Source organism: Hordeum vulgare, chromosome 7H (genome assembly GCF_904849725.1).
Source record: "Hordeum vulgare subsp. vulgare chromosome 7H, MorexV3_pseudomolecules_assembly, whole genome shotgun sequence".
Classification (NCBI taxonomy): Eukaryota; Viridiplantae; Streptophyta; class Magnoliopsida; order Poales; family Poaceae; genus Hordeum; species Hordeum vulgare.
The window spans coordinates 67765005-67779411 of NC_058524.1; positions in this window are offsets into that span (position 1 = coordinate 67765005).

The window sequence follows — 14407 nt, forward strand, 5'->3', positions numbered from 1 at the left end:
GTCAAAGATGCAGATGGTATCCGGGATGCCAGTTATCGACCATGTTGATCGAGTATGTGACGGGTGCTTGGTTGGAAAACAGCACTGCAGGCCATTCCCTGCTCAGTCTACCTATCGTGCAAGTGATGCACTCGAGCTGCTCCATGGTGATCTATGTGGCCCTATCACCCCGGCAACTCACGCTGGAAAGAAGTATTTCTTCCTTGTGGTAGACGACTACTCGAGATATATGTGGGTCATTCTCCTACGATCTAAAGATGAGGCGTTTGAAGCGTTCAAGAAATTGAAGGCTGCAACAGAGATGGAACACAAGCTGAAGGTTCGCGCTCTACGGACAGATCGCGGCGGAGAGTTTACGTCGAATGAGTTCAACGACTACTGCGAGAAGATTGGCATAAAGAGGTTCCTCACGGCACCTTACACGCCGCAGCAGAATGGGGTCGTTGAAAGGCGCAATCGAACCGTTGTTGACATGGCAAGGAGTTTACTCAAGAGCAAGAACCTGCCGGGGACTTTTTGGGGAGAAGCTGTCTCGACGGCGGTCTATCTTCTCAACCGGGCTCCAACGAAGGCGGTGGTCGGCAAGACTCCGTATGAAGCAATTTACGGACGTAAGCCGAATGTTTCTCATCTACGGACATTCGGGTGCGTGGCACATGTGAAGACGGCGGAGCCGCACCTCTCAAAGCTTGCCGATCGTAGCACCAAGATGGTGTTCATCGGATACGAGAGCAGTTCTGGCACCAAGGCATACCGTTTCTACGATCCACAAACCAAGCGTCTACGGATTTCACGCGACGTCGTGTTTGAAGAAAACCAAGCGTGGAATTGGAGCGCCGCAGCCGACGATGCTCCAAACAGTAACATATTTGCAGTTGAATTTCCAACTGATGATGATGCAGGGGAGGATGTCCAGGTGATTGGCAAGACGCCCAACCAAGGTGACCACAATGGTAGTGATCATCATGGTGCCGACACCGACGACGACGCGCATAGGTCGCAAGGAGATAGCGACAACGCCGCGCACGACACAGGCGGAGATCTCGACGACAACACCGACAACGAGGCGCATAGTGACGACGACAATCAAGATGATGGTCACGGTCACGACGACTACGCCGACGACACGGATGTCGATGACACACCAAGGTCTCAGCCGTCTTCCTCAAGTGCATCAACACCGACACAATTTGTGTCGCCTCCTTCGCAAGCCACAACGGACTCCTCAGGGCCTCGTCTCTACAAGACCCTCAAGAAAGTCTACAAGTACACAAAGCCAGTTACGCTCGAGTACTCCGGACTATGTCTGTTCGGAGTTGAGGAGCCGGCGAACTTCGTAGAGGCGAGAAAAAGTCCTAGCTGGACGCACGCCATGGATGAGGAGATGAAGGCAATTGAGAGCAATGGCACGTGGACTTTGGTAACCCGACCTCCAAACCAAAAGACGATAGGTTTGAAGTGGGTTTACAAGTTAAAGAAGGACACGGAGGGTGCCATTGTGAAGTACAAGGCAAGACTCGTTGCAAAGGGCTACGTTCAACGTCAAGGAGTTGACTATGATGAGGTGTTTGCACCGGTTGCTCGAATCGAGACGGTGAGAGTGCTCCTAGCTTTGGCAGCACAAGAGGATTGGAAGGTTCATCATATGGATGTTAAATCCGCTTTCCTCAACGGCGATCTCACAGAAGAAGTGTACGTGGAACAACCTCTCGGCTACGAGAAGAAAGGCGAAGAAGGGAAAGTTTACAAGCTCAAGAAGGCACTTTACGGGTTGAAGCAAGCGCCAAGAGCTTGGAACTCAAAGTTAGACCGAAGTCTGGTCTCGCTCGGGTTCAAGAGATGTCCCCTCGAGCACGCAGTCTATACAAAGAACTCCAAAGGCTCAAACCTGCTAGTTGGAGTTTATGTCGACGATCTGATTATCACCGGAGATAGCGTACAAGAAATTGAACGTTTCAAGGCGCAAATGAAGAACAAGTTTAGCATGAGTGATCTGGGATTACTCAGCTATTACTTGGGCATCGAAGTGAAGCAAAGCTCCGGAGAGATTTCCCTATGTCAATCGGCTTATGCGATCAAGTTATTGGAAAAGTGTGGCATGTCAGATTGCTACGCGACACAAGTTCCAATGGACCAACGTCACAAGTTGAGCAAGCGTAGCTCAAATCCGCCGGTGGACACCACAATGTATCGAAGCGTTGTGGGCAGCCTAAGATATTTGGTGCATACCCGACCTGACTTGGCTTATTCAGTCGGGATCGTGAGTCGTTTCATGGAGAATCCGACAACCGAGCACATGAGCGCGGTCAATCAAATCTTGCGCTATGTGAAAGGCACCATTAATCTTGGTTGCACGTACAGAAAGGGAAAGGAAGGATTGATCCTTCGTGGATATTCAGATAGCGACATGGCAGGTGATGTTGATGACCGAAAGAGCACAACGGGCATGGTTTTCTACCTTGGCCCGAATCCGATTAGCTGGAATTCTCAGAAGCAAAAGGTGGTGGCACTGTTTTCATGCGAGGCAGAATACATAGCGGCAAGCACGGCGGCTTGTCAAGCAGTTTGGCTGAGAAGACTCCTAGCTATTCTTGCAAAGCGGGAGGTGCAGAAGGTGTCAGTGAAGATCGATAACCAAGCTGCAATCTCGTTGTGCAAAAATCCGGTTCATCACGAAAGGAGCAAGCACATAGATACCCGGTTCCACCATATCCGGGAGTGCATTGAAGAAGGGTTGATCGAGGTTCAACATGTGAACACGAAAGACCAACTTGCCGATATTTTCACCAAGTCCCTCGGTCGACAGAAGTTCATCGAGATGAGGAGGAAAGTCGGAGTGCAAGAAGTGAAGTCAAGCAACAAGATTAAGGAGGTGAATGTAGATGTTAATCATGTTGCTCATGTAGGATTAGGAAAGAAAGCCAAACCGAGTCCTAGTAGTATTAGGATTCCTAGTCCTAGTCTATTTCCATAGTCCCTTGTGGACGTGTATAAAAGACACCCTAGGGGTGTTGATTGTAACACCAGAAAAAAGAAAAGCAATACAAAGCAAATGCTCGACACGGGCCTTTAGCCATCAAATCCATCGATCAGTTTTATTCGTGTCGCTAGTTACGCAAGTTCCGTCAAGTAGCCGGCCGAAGCAAGAATCGCGTAGGCACGCCTGTACAGCTGCATACGCACGTTGAAAAGCCAACAGACCAGTGAGCCTGTTCCTTACGTAGGGAACAATGAGCGCGTTCTAGACAACACGCTCTCGTACGGGCATACAGTCCAATACCAGACATGCGTCGCCGGGCCGGCAACACTCGTACGTGTTCGTCAGCGGCGTCCCCGTGAGCGCCTCCGCGGGCCTCTGCGCCTTGAGCTGGGTAGAGGACGGTGCTGGACGTGGAGCCGTGGAGGAAAAGGATATGGCAGTGAATGCGGGGATCGCTCCGGCAAGTCACAGAGGGCTCAGTCTTGGACCTCACGCGCGTGTGGTGGTCGAAGGCGGCCTGCTCGCCGCCAGAAGGGGGTGATGAGGTGGTCGAGAACAACATTTTTGCCCCTTTTTCCCGGGTTATCACGTCCTAATTTTTTTCCAGATAAACAAAAAACATGCATGAGTCTACGACTAATCCTTCGGCACGTTATAATCTCCCGGTTGCATCGCACTTGCACGTATCTACATGTGATTCTGATCAGGCACATGAGCAAAGAATGGTGTGAGAGCATCTCCAACAGCCGCGCTAAACTAGCGCCGCGCCGCAAATTCGGTCGTTTTAGCACGCGCACGACGCGGCGGGATACTCCAGCGGACGCGCAAAAACCGCGCGCGCTATAACAAGTTGGGCGCGCGATCGGATACAATATCCCGCGCGGTGTATTTGGGGCGTCCGCTTTCGCACGCGGCACACTCGAGCGCTCGCGCCGCACTCTCTCCTCTCCTCCTCCTATGCACCGCGCGCGCCGGCCTTGGCGGCATGGGTGGCGGTGGCCTTGGCGGCATGGGTGGCGGTGGCCTCGGGGGAATGAGTGGCGGTGGCCTTGGCGCCATGGGTGGCGGTGGCCTCGGCGCCATGGGAGACATGGGTGCACCTCCGGCCATCATGCGAGGCATGGGTGGCTTTGGAGCACCCTCCGACGCTATGGCCGCCATGGGAGGCATGAGTTTTGCTTCTCTCATGGGAGGCATGGGTGCACCTCCGGCCATGGGTGGAATGTCTTTCGATGTGCCTCCTCACACACATTCCCATGAAGATGCCGTTGAAGATCTTGCCAACACCGTCGGAGCTTCACGTGATGCGGTGGGTGATGAGGTTAGGGAGAAAGATTCATCTTCGGAGGCGGAAGAATCATCTTTGGAAGATGAGGACGAAGACGAGGAAGATGATTGATGTGTCTTTCATTTTGAACTTTAGTTTGCATTTTGAACTTGGTTGGATGAACTTGTGGGCATGAACTTTTATTCATCAACTTGTTTGTGTCAAATTTCACATGTTCATTGCATTTTGATGAATGTTTCAAACTCATTTTGTGTCCAAAATGCCATATATGTTAAAATGCCCGGCGAGTCGCGCGCGATGTATTTTTGCGCGCTGCTGGAGCGGCGCGCGCTGCATTTTAGAGCGGCTGCTGGAGCCAGCGCTGCGCGCCGTGCCAAACCACACGATGGGCACGCGGCAAACCAGTTTTTTGCGCGCGGCGCGTTCGGCGCCTGTTGAAGATGCTCTGATGCTGAAGCATTGCTCATAGGAGGAAGTTTCTCCAGCTTGATTAGTGTTTCATTCCTGGTGTCACCAATTCTTAAGCTAAACAAACCTCTATTTTTTTTGTATTGCTTCTTTCTTGCATTGTTGCTATTAAACGGTGTGGGAGAGAATTTGCTATGTGTTGAGACTGAATGACTCGTGTATCCTGAAGAGAGCCACTCACCATGATGGTTGCGTATATATAGACACGTTAAAAATGCGCATATAAGTTGCAAGTCATGTAATAAGATGGGGATTGGTGAAACTATTTATCACTAGTTGATTTTGTGGGAAGATTTCTACGGAAGTGCAAGGGACACCTTTTCTGTTTAGTATAGTCCAGACTTAGGCTTGGTAGAGGAAATATAGCATGCATAAACCAGGAAATTACATCAGTTCTTCGTGAAACTACATAAGTTCATCATCAAACTATATAAGTTCTTCATACTACTACTAGCTGGGTGGTGGGGGGGTTGAGGGGGGGGATCTGCGGGCTGTATAGTGTACCCGAGCCAGTGCTATCAAAAAGAGCCGGAGGAGCTTAGTCCTCGTCGGAGTCGAGGTCGATCAGATATTGTCCTGCTCGGCCTTCAGGACGCGTAGTTCCGCCTCCTTGGACGCGCTCGCTTGCGACGCCGTGACCCCTTGCTCGAGCAAGATCTGCTCGATCTCGAGCTCGCGGTGGTTGAGTGTGGCGTCCTCCGCCACTTCCCTCACCGAGCACTCCATGATGCCGCACATGAGGTGATCCTTTTTCCCTGGGGAGAGGTAGCCCTCGGGGCCGATGACCCCTCCATGCAGCTCCCCAACGTCCTCCTCGAGCTGGGCGGCGAGCGGCCCGAGCTCCTCCGCCCTTCTCTTCACTAGAATGATGGTCCGCGAGGAGGAGGCGACCATGGATGAACTCCCAACAGCATAGGAGTCGGAGGAGCCGATGCGTCGAGCCGTGAGCTCGCGCTCGTACTCTTCGAGCTCGTGGTGTTCGAATGCCGGCGGCGGCCGGAGGCCATACTTCAGCCACCTTCGTGATCCCCACTTATGTGCGGCGTCGGAGGCGCGGCGGCGACGACGCTCGACGTCATCCCATCCATTTTTGTGGCCGTCCATGGTAGGGACGGTCCGCTGGTGGTGTTTTGTCTCGACGACGGCGAGAAATTAGGGTGGAGTGGGAGTTGAATCGCGGCGAAGGATAGGGTTTGACCCATAAACGCGTTGTGAAATCGCACATATCACTAGTGGGGACGGGGCCTTTAGCCCCGACCCGTAAGGGGCTTTAGTCCCGGTTCACCAACCGGGACGAAAGGGGCGGGACTAAAGGCCTAACCTTTAGTCCCGGCCCTGTTCCAAGCCGGGACTAAAGGTGCTCCACGTGGGCGCCTCGTAGCGCCCCAGGGGCAGGCCCTTTAGTCCCGGTTCGTTACACGGACCGGGACTAAAGAGTTTCAGATTTTGTTTATTTTTGGGTTTTTTTTGAATGAAATTATTTTAGGGTTTTAGGGTTTTAGGGTTTAGGTGTTCGGGAGATTAACGTGATGCCTCGTTTGGTGTTCGGGAATTAGTTTTCATATAATTTAAATAGAAATAATTATGCATATATATATATATATAAGATTAACTTATCTTACAAGCGAGCATATATATACAATTATATGGAGATGTGAATTATCGGGACTAGAGCCCGTCTATTCGATTACATGGACGAACATGAGCAATGGCCCCTAGCTACACTAAATCGTCCTTTGTCATCTATAACTTCCGTACTCAGAAAGGTCGCAAGCTCCTCTGCAACAGCAATCGCGCGTTGCTCTGGTAGGACCTTCGTCCTCATGGCCGTGTACTATATAAGAAGAGGAGATGAATATGAATATCAATCATGATAACAAAGAATGACGGGTAAATATAGAGGTGTGAATGTTCATTGCTTACGTCGAATCTGTGATCCTTGTGCTCAGAGGTAAACGTGTGAATGGTCTCGCAAACATAGTATCCGCATAGATGCGTCCCCGTGGCTGCTGGTCGCACTTTACGAGAATAGAATATATATAATCAAAATAATAATCTAGCATCATAAATGTATTGAAAATAGAAGTATATCATACTACTACTTACCTGAGCCGCTCTAAAGGTCAGCTTCTCAGGCTCGATACCGGGAGTCACGCACTTGAACCGCTTCCAAACCCTGCCCGACAAGGATAATGATTTGCTAAGTTTTTCATTAATTTACATATCAAAAAATCATCGAAAGAGAACGATAGAGCGCAAGAATGATTGAAATTACCCTTGGAGCATGTCCTGCAAGCTTTGGAACTGTTCCAAGGGTCTCGATAATGGATCGAAGGCATCAACTCTCCCCTTATCAATTTGAATGTCCAACAGAATCCAATGAAAGCTGCACATGTATATATATATGTGTGTGTGTGTGTGTGTGTGTTAGTAACTTATCAATTACACTTATAAGTGAATGGACACAACAGAGTAAAGACCCTCACGTGAAGTTGTATGGAAACAGTATGTGGTCACAGAAATTTTGATCTGTTAGAAACCTTAGAAGGTTTTCCTCCGTCTCCTTGGGTTTATCAGTTAGCGTCGCTATATGTATTTTATCTGGGTCAATAAACCCAATATTTATGATGTTCCTACTTTTACAATCCAGAATCTTCATTCTGCATAATAGAGTACAAGTTATATATAGACAATGAATTGAAATAACTAAACAAGTTATATGTAGACAACGAATTGAAAAACTTACAGACAATAGCAACTCATAAGCGATTTGTCGAGGGCGTCGCCATTGTACATCTGGAAGAGTTCATCAAAGTCGATATGGATTTCTTCGGGGCGGCCGTAGTACTCCCGTAGGACACTCACCACGATCATCGTTCTCTCATTCTTTGATTCACTTAAGTACCATGTATGCAAGTAACGCATATTTGTTGGGAGATCATCTTTGCTGACCAAAGGCGCTCCCATGACAAACTGTGGCTTAGGGGCTACCACAGCCTTGGGTAACCTGTCGTCTTGGGAAGCCAGAATGTCTTCAACCGGGATACCCCATTCAGCCGCCCAGTTCTTTGCCAATTCCAAATCTTGCCCCTGCACCGGAGGGGGGACATTCTCGGTTAACACCTTGAGGGGTGGGATCGACTGTTTGGCCTGTTGTCCAAGCTGAGGAACGTTTGATTTTTTCTTGCTTGTAGTTGAACTTGATTTGCTCCCACTTGCACTTGCACGTGATCTGCTCTTTTTCACTTCCTTCTGCAATGTGCGTGTATAGTCATCAGGCTTATGGTGTAAGTCATACTGTGATGGAAGGGTCGTGAAGTACTTTGCAAATGCTATTTGCTTCTCGGTGTATTCCGGGCGGGGCTCGGGTTCCTTCTTTTTCATCTGCGCATCATGATGTTCCTTTGCTATCCTGGCGTTTTCCTCGGGGGTACGATCATAAGGTCTGATAGGAAGATTAGCATGAGGTACCTTTGGGAGGGGCGACCGTTTGCGCTTTGGGGGCTCCGTCGCTTAGAAATCGTCGGTGGAGCGTTCTTGCTGGCACGCTTCCGCTTAGTATCCGGAGCAGGCGGCGGTGGAGACGGACGACACAAGTCCAGCGGCGGTGATCGAGATGGACTCGTGTTGTGCTGGCCGACGTCATGTGGAGGGCTTGGAGGTAATGGAGGTGTAGGTGACCTGCGACGACTCGGAGGCGGTGTTGTCCTTGGGGCCGAGCCTGGAAGCTTGATGTAGTTCTTGTCCCATAGGATGACTCCACCCAGTACTTCTCCGAGTGTCCTATCATCTTCGGGTCCAGCTATGTCAAGCTCCATATCATGAAACCCCGCCATGATTTCATCCACCCCGACTTTAGCAAAGCCAGCTGGAATCTCACTGCCAAGCCAGCGTGCATCAGGGCTAGAAGGTAAAGCTTGTCCGACGGCCACCTTCATGGATATGTTCTTGAATTTGTGATGGAGTTCACATGATGTTGACTCCTTGATTCCATCCACAGGGTAGCCAGGACCACCCAATATCATTCTTCATGCATCGTCGGGCGGGGCCTCAGATTCAGCCACGCTACTTTTCCGCTTAGATGGCGCGCTGGTAATATCAAATGCAGGATCTTCCTGGCGCGCTACTCCTCTAAGCTCATCAATCTGCTTCTGTTGCTCGTTAATCCTGGCAAGCAACTGGTTGAATTTGTCATTCTCCTCATCCTGCTGCCGCTTCTTTGCTCTCTCTTGGCTTCTGTAAGTGTCTTGGTCTCTGGCAAACCCAAGCCACCACGGGTAAGAAGGACCGAAGTCTCGCGTTCGTCCTCCATGTTCGTCATTGCCGGGACCAGTGTGAGCAAATCTTTCTCTCTATCTGCAGTGAACTTTCTTTTTCCCTCCTTAACTTCTTTCACTACCCTTTTCCAATTCTCCCTGGGTATCCTAAGACCGTCACTGCAGATGAGGTCCCCTGTTTCTTCGTCGTACGAACCACCATGCGCAAGGAACCAATTTCTTGCTCTCAATTCCCACTCATCACGGAGTGGTTCAGGTACGATGCCTTTAGCTAGCAGATCTTGCTCTTTCTTATCCCACTTTGGGATGGCAGTCTCATAGCCCCCTGGCCCCAGCTTGTGGTGATATTTCTTCTTGTCGGCATTTATCTTGTTCTTTTCTGATAATGCCTGGGCATCTTCTGACTCCTTGTGCTCTTGAAATGCCTTTCAGTGATTCGCCTGCTTGACTAGATACCCCTCGAATACTGACACTTTCTTTGTCTTCAGATAGTTTTTCTATAGCTTCTTCTTCCAGCTACGGAACAGTTCGGCCATCTTCTTTAGAGTCCACTGCTTGACTTTGGCCCTCAGTTTGTCTGCGGCGTCTTCATTCTCACATTCTGGCAGGTTGAAATGTGACATGAGACCATTCCAAAGATTATCTTTGTACCTTTCGGCGACATAGTCACTATCAGCTGCCCCTTTGCGCTTGTTCCACTCCCGAACGCTGATCGGGACGTGATCCCTAACGAGAACTCCACATTGCTTCTTGAATGTGTCAGCAGCATTCTTAGGAAGCTTGGGTTCGCCCGTAGGCAATATCACCTCAAAGGTGTAATGCGTCCGTGCATCCAACTTTCTAGTTGGGCCTCGTTTCGTAGCTTTGCTCGATGTGGAGGCCTAAGAGGGTGAAACATTCGTCAAATGAATGTATATGTATACAATATAGAGCTATCTCCAATATTTTTCACATATTACAAGTGATTGTCGAACTTCATATGTATACCTCGCCGGACTTTATTATTTCTTCACCGGCTTCTCCACCGGCTTCTCCATCAGTGGAGCTATCACCTTCTCCGTCATTGGACCTATCTCCTGCCCCATCGGCTTCATCTTCGTGTCGGTCGACCTCCATTCCATATCCGGAGGGGTTTAGATATGACGACGGAGATTCAGCTGGTTCAACGTCGGGGCCGTCTTTGATTATATCTTCGAGAAGTTCTTCGTCTTCGAGGTTCCTGATATGTGGATCCATAGTTCTGCAAAAAACGGACATTTGATTAACTAATAAACTAACAAACTATATAAGAGGGGTTGGAAACTTCGAAGTGTCGTTTTATATAGGAGGACCTTTAGTCCCGGGTCTTGGCTAGAACCTAAACTCTAAAATATGTCTAACGGATTCTCTTAACCTTTGTACCAAAAAAGAATTATTTTATCAGGAACTCCGTTCAAAAACAACTTTAGTCCCGGGTCGTGGCTCCACCCGGGACTCTTAGATTTGTGCATAGTATTCAAAGTAGGAGTACTTTTCCAATTTGAGCATTCAATAAGCAAAACTAAATCGTAAAATAAAGTAGTATTCAAATTAGCATGCATTCAATTATAAGCAAATACATCATCTCTTTTGTCCGTACATCGTCGAATATTATCACTAATACTCCTCGAATACTATCATACATATAGCATCACTGATACATCTAAAACCGTAGCGCCCGACGGGTATCGACGCGGGCGGTGGACACCCAAAGAGAAGGAACCATCACAGGATAATAGCTCCAGTGAGATCCCCGAAGAACCTGCCCTCCAACGCAACCATGTAGCGACGGACGTGCTCATCATCCTCGCTGACACAGTGACGTACCACCTCCGCGGTGTCCGGAAGCCTCGGCACCCTCACTGGCCCACGCGACCGCCACCAAACAAGGATCGGGTCAACGACGGGCTGGCTCCTCACCAACCTACGCCCCTCGGAAGGTAGCACCTCCCAATACCAGCCGGGCGGAGCCCAGTCCCGGACAGGGCCCCTCTGATCAAGCATGTGTCCTCCGCTGAGTCGATGACGAGGATGCGGGATAGGCATCGTAAAATGAACTAAAAAAATAAACTAGTTCTATTAATTTTCTTGCTAAAAATAAACTATTAACACTTAAGCATATACAATAGAGAAAATTAAACTATTAACACTTAAGCATATACAATAGCAAAATTAAGCAATAATCTAAGAAACACTATTAAAGCTTAAGTATATACACTATACAATAGCAAAATTAAATGACAAAAAACTAATTTTACTTCTTCTATTTCTCCTCTTTTTCTACTACTTCTCCTCTTCTCTATTTCTCGTCCTCTTCTTCTTCTATTTCTCCTCTTCTTCTACTTCTTCTTCTACTTCTACTTCTCCTCTTCTTCTACTACTTCTCCTCTTCTCTTCTTCTACTTCTCCACTCCTCCTCTTCTAATTTTTTCTCTTCTTCTACTTCTCCTCTTCTTCTATTTTTCCTCGTCTTCTCCTCTCCTCCTCTTCTTATTCTCCTTTTTCTTCTTTTCTTCTCCTCCTCTTCTTATTTTCCTTTTTCCTAATCTTATTTTCTTATTTTTGTTCATATTTCTTCTTCTTGTAACCGTAACCTAATTCTAAATATTACTAACCCTAATAATCTAGCACAAACCTAATAACAATAGGAATTAAATGACAAAAAAAATATTTTTCTTTTTCTTCTTTTCTTCCCTTTTTCTTCTTTTCTTCTCCTTTTTCTTGTTTTCTTCTCCTTTTTCTTCCTTTCTTCTCCTTTTTCTTCTTTTCTTCCCTTTTTCTTCTTTTCTTCCCCTTTTTCTTCTTTTCTTCTCATTTTTCTTCTTTTCTTCTCCTTTTTCTTCTTTTCTTCTCCTTCCCTTTTTTTTCCTTTCTTCTCCTTTTTCTTCCTTTCTTCTCCTTTTTCTTCTTTTCTTCTCCTTTTTCTTCTTTTCTTCTACTGGCCGGAGTGTTGGGGAGGAGGGGTCGGTGGGCTTACCGGCCGGAGGTGTCGACGGCGCGCGGCGAGGAGGACGGCGGCGCACGGCGAGGAGGACGGCGGCGGCAAGGAGGACGACGGCGACGGCGAGGAGGACGGCAGGCGGCGGCGAGGAGGACGGCGGGCAGCCTGACGGCGTCGTCGAGGTCGTCGGTGTGCCGCGCCGGGCAGGAGAACGAGAAGAAGAAGAAGAGAAGTGGACGATTTGGGTTGGAATTTTTCTAATTCCCGCTTATATAGGTGGATCTTTAGTCCCGGTTCGTGGCTCGAACCGGGTCTAAAGACCCCCTTTAGTCCCGGGTGGAGCCACGACCCGGGACTAAAGGCCTCTTTTCGGGCAGACCAGAAGGCGGGAAGCAGGGGCCTTTAGTCCCGGTGCGGAGCTCCAACCGGGACTAAAGGGGGTCTTTACTCCCGGTTGGAGCCACGCACCGGGACTAAAGCCCCTCCTTGGCAGGCGGCAGGCGAGGGGCTTTAGTCCCGGGTCGTGGCTCCACACGGGACTAAAGCCCCTCCTCGCGTGCACGATAAGTTTAGTCCCGCCTCGCCCAGCGAGGGGGACTAAAACTTGTTTATAAGCCCCGTCGCAGCTACTCCATCGAGCTCCTCTCTAAAGCAGGCTTACGGGCCTAAACTGACTGTAAATTTAAAAATTGAAACTATATAGCTCACTTTCAATTCAGGTTTAAGTTTCTCCACAATTTCTCATATAGTTTCATTTTTTTCTATTTTCAATTAAAAACTATGTTTTATTAAAATTCTTTTTGCATATTTGAGAATTTGACAAAACTATGATAATGAAAAGTGTTTGAAATTGAATAAATAATTCAAAACTATTTTCTATTTTCAAAAGTAATTATTTTGACTATCCAAACTATTAACTATTTTGTTATTTTCAATTAAAAACTATGTTTATTAAAATTGTTTTTGCATATTTGAGAATTTGACAAAACTATGATAATGAAAAGTGTTTGAAATTGAATAAATAATTCAAAACTAGTTTCTATTTTCAAAAGTAATTATTTTGACTATCCAAACTATTAACTATTTTGTTATTTTCAATTAAAAACTATGTTTATTAGAATTCTTTTTGCATATTTGAGGATTTGACAAAACTATGATAATGAAAAGTGTTTGAAATTGAATAAATAATTCAAAACTATTTTCTATTTTCAAAAGTAAAAATTTTTGAGCTTGTTGACCCTGAAATTGGAAAGCACTACAAATGAACTCTGAAAATGTTGAAAGTTCGCATGCTATCATCATTTCACTCAGATAGCATGTGTTAAAAAGTTGAGAGGGCTACGACAAAAACTGGATGCACTTCGTGTATAAAACAGACAATCTCTCTCGAAGTATCAAAGTTTTGAACGAGAACTCATCTCTTACAAAGGGATTTCATTTTTTGAACTTATTTGAACTCCATACTTTTTGTGTGTTCAAAATGCACCATTCAAAGGCACATCACAAAATTTCAACAATTTCTGACTTCATTTGGTATTCTTCGTGCATTTACTTATTTTTTTTTTGAGCTAGTTGACCCTAAAATTGAAAAGCACTACAAATGAACTCTGAAAATGTTGAAAGTTGGCATGCTATCATCATTTCACCCACATAGCATGTGTTAAAAAGTTGAGAGGGCTACGACAAAAACTGGATGCACTTCGTGTACAAAATGGACAATCTCTCTCGAAGTATGAGGGTTTCGAACGAGAACTCATCTCTTACAAAGGGAAATTTGAACTTATTTGAACTCCATACTTTTTGTGTGTTCAAAATGCACCATTCAAAGGCACATCACAAATTTTCAACAATTTCTGACTTCATTTGGTATTCTTCGTGCATTTACTTTTTTTTGAGCTAGTTGACCCTGAAATTGAAAAGCAATACAAATGAACTCTGAAAATGTTGAAAGTTGGCATGCTATCATCATTTCACCCACATAGCATGTGTTAAAAATTTGAGAGGGCTACGACAAAAACTGGATGCACTTCGTGTACAAAACGGACAATCTCTCTCGAAGTATCATCGTTTCGAACGAGAACTCATCTCTTACAAAGGGATTTCATTTTTTTGAACTTATTTGAACTCCATACTTTTTGTGTGTTCAAAATGCACCATTCAAAGGCACATCACAAAATTTCAACAATTTCTGACTTCATTTGGTATTCTTCATGCATTTACTTATTTTTTTTGAGCTAGTTGACCCTGAAATTGAAAAGCACTACAAATAAACTGTGAAAATGTTGAAAGTTGGCATGCTATCATCATTTCACCCACATAGCATGTGTTAAAAAGTTGAGAGGGCTACGACAAAAACTGGATGCACTTCGTGTACAAAATGGACAATCTCTCTCGAAGTATCAGGGTTTCGAACGAGAACTCATCTCTTACAAAGG